The sequence below is a fragment of the Elephantulus edwardii genome, unplaced genomic scaffold, assembly GCF_000299155.1.
Source record: "Elephantulus edwardii isolate Elephantulus edwardi_28Jun2011 unplaced genomic scaffold, EleEdw1.0 scaffold00020, whole genome shotgun sequence".
Taxonomy (NCBI): domain Eukaryota; kingdom Metazoa; phylum Chordata; class Mammalia; order Macroscelidea; family Macroscelididae; genus Elephantulus; species Elephantulus edwardii.
This window is the reverse complement of record NW_006399770.1, coordinates 24375738-24378580: the sequence shown is the minus strand read 5'-3', so window position 1 is coordinate 24378580 and position 2843 is coordinate 24375738.

Below are 2843 nucleotides of genomic sequence, written 5' to 3'. Positions count from 1 at the left end.
ATTATCAGGATGGGAGTGTCAGAGACAGTGTCATTGGCACAAGACAGAGCAGAGTTTAGGGCTGTTGTGCATAGGGTCGCTATGAGTCGCAAGTGACTCTATTGCACATAACAACAACAACAACAATTTCATGAAGAAATTATTCTTTTCTGTAACATCTTTTCCAATTTACTCTCTATGTGTTGACATGGGCCAAAGTCTCTGAAATGTCTACTCTGATAAAAACTATTGACATCATATTACATGACTAGCATTTTTTAACCATTATTGCTATTATGTGTCATTACGTTGGATCCTACTCATAGATGATCTTCTAGTGGGTTTTCAGAAGTAGTAAATTGTATGAGAGAAGATTGCCAATATGTCTTCTGTGTAGCAGCTCGTGGATTTGAACTACATGCCTTTTATAACCTTGAAAAGACTGTAAATTTTATAGCCTTTTCTTTAGTAAGCATGTTGCTAATCTCTTTCCAAATGTATGTTTTGTTGTTATTGTGTACCACTAAATAACAACGGGCCCATTGCTGACCCTCCAGCTGGTTTTCAGAGGCTTAAATTGTATGGGAGGAGATTACCCGTCTTCTCCCAATAAGCAGCTTGCCTGCTTTCTGATTACTAGTAGGCCACCAGAGGTGTGTGTGTGTGTGTGTGTGTGTGTGTGTGTTATATCAAATTTTATGCCACAAAAAATATATATTTAAGTTCTAACTCCTGTACTTGTGAATGTTTTTACTTGTTGCGGACTTGTTTTCAAATAAAGTTTCTGAAGATTTTTATTAGTTGAAATGAGAGTATCATGGGAACAGGATAGATCCTAATGCCATCAAAATGTCATGTTATAAAGAAAAAACAAAAAAAAAACCAAAACAACCCAGTAACAGACACAGAGTTGGACAGACAGTGGTTAAGTGACAGTGAAAGCAGACAGAGATGCAAGTCAGCAAATGCCAAAGAATGTTAAGGGTCATCAGAAAGTAGGAAAATCATGGAGCAATTTTTCTGTAAGAATCCTCAGAAAAACTGAGCATACCAAATGCCTTGATTTGGACTCCAAAACTGTAAAAAAATAAATTTATTCTTCTAAAGACACTCACTTTGTGAACATTGATCAACACAGCCCTCAAAAATTAAGATAATATGTCTCATATAAAAATCCATGGTAAATTCACATGGGTTTGCTAGTTAATCCATACAGAACTTCCTTAACGCAGGTGGTACAAATTCTTGTTATGCGTATAGATTAGGCAATTTAGGAAGAATGATAATCATTTAGCCCAAGTCACCAGTTAGTATGAGAGAACCTAGATTCGTCTGAATCTCCATGTTGAGTCTAGTTTCTTTCAAACTTTTTATGTTTTCAGAAAAGCTGAAAAATCGAGTGCAGACTATGAGCCCAATAAGAGCATGGATCATGTTTGTTTGCTTCATCACTATTTATGATAATGCTCAGGATGGGTTTGGAACTTGGTAGGTTCTTTGTAATTTCTTCAGTGAATAAACTATGCTTGTGAAGTGTTTCTATAGCATTTGAAATCTTTCATCCTTGCACTTGCTATATATTGAAAAGATGTGCGGACTCTGAGTACAATCTAGATTTGGATTATTAGTTGTGTTTTTAAAGCCATCTGCACCTGCTTCTGAAAGTTTTTGTAGATAGTAAATAAGATAGTGTATAAAAAACATCTAGCATAATGTCTAGTGTTTAGTAGATGCTAGATAAATATTAGTAGTTCACTTCCCCACTGTAATGGAGATGCCTTAATTAGTATCCATATAGATCAGCAATAGATTCAGTCATTTTTTTAATCATTTTGCCTTCAATATTTAACATATTTTTAAACTCCTTGTTGTTTAACACACACACACACACACACACACGTGTACATGTGTGCACACAGAGACAGACCTCCTTTAATTTCTTCTAAGCACATACTAACTTTTGCATTCTCCTGTAGTTTCTCTCATTCTGCTTTATAGTTTGAAAAGAAATGTAAAAAATTTTACCAGTATAAGTAAATTGACAATCTTTCAAGCTAAGAGGGTTGGGTTGTGAATTTTAGCTAGAAAAAAATAACAACAGTAGTAAAATGTTTTGTAAATCCATACCTGATTGGTGAGAGGATATTAGAATCTAAGCTTTTGATTTTAATATATCTGAGCATTAAGCTACCTTTTGTATTTTGCTCTGTCTGCTAATCCGTAAAGAAAGCATCAGAGGAATTTTTATTTCATGAAGCCCATTCTAAATAATTCTTTTAATGATGTGAGTCTGAAATGTGCAGTTTTATCATCCATTCTAACTGTTTAGAAATTAAGAAAACAATAAGAATTTATCTTTAAAACCAAACTTGTTATAGCCATGTGTCATGTTAACGGGGTTAAGAAAAGATAATCATACATACTTCTCCACCCTTTTTATATTTTTATACCACATGCCTCTGGAAACATTATGAACATAGAGAAACAATGATAATTATAGTGCAGGGTTCAGATCTTTTGTTTGTAGGGTTACCATGAGTCATTCTCAACTCGACGGCACATAGTAACATAAACATATCAACTAAGAGAGTTTAATTTCTTCATTTTCTTTTTAAAAATAAATTGAAGAAACTATTCTTATTAATTTCCTTTATCTAATTACTACTGCTTCTTTAATTTTGGAGCCTGTTCCCTACAGAAAATATTTGTGACTTTCTGAAGCTAAGTACCGTCTACATAAACTGTTCCTATAGCATCTTTGCAGTCAGACCAGCACTAGTTTCAAAAGAGGCTCTACTGGGAATATACCCTAAAGAGAACATAAATGACATCCAAGTAGATATATGTATACCCATGTTTATTGC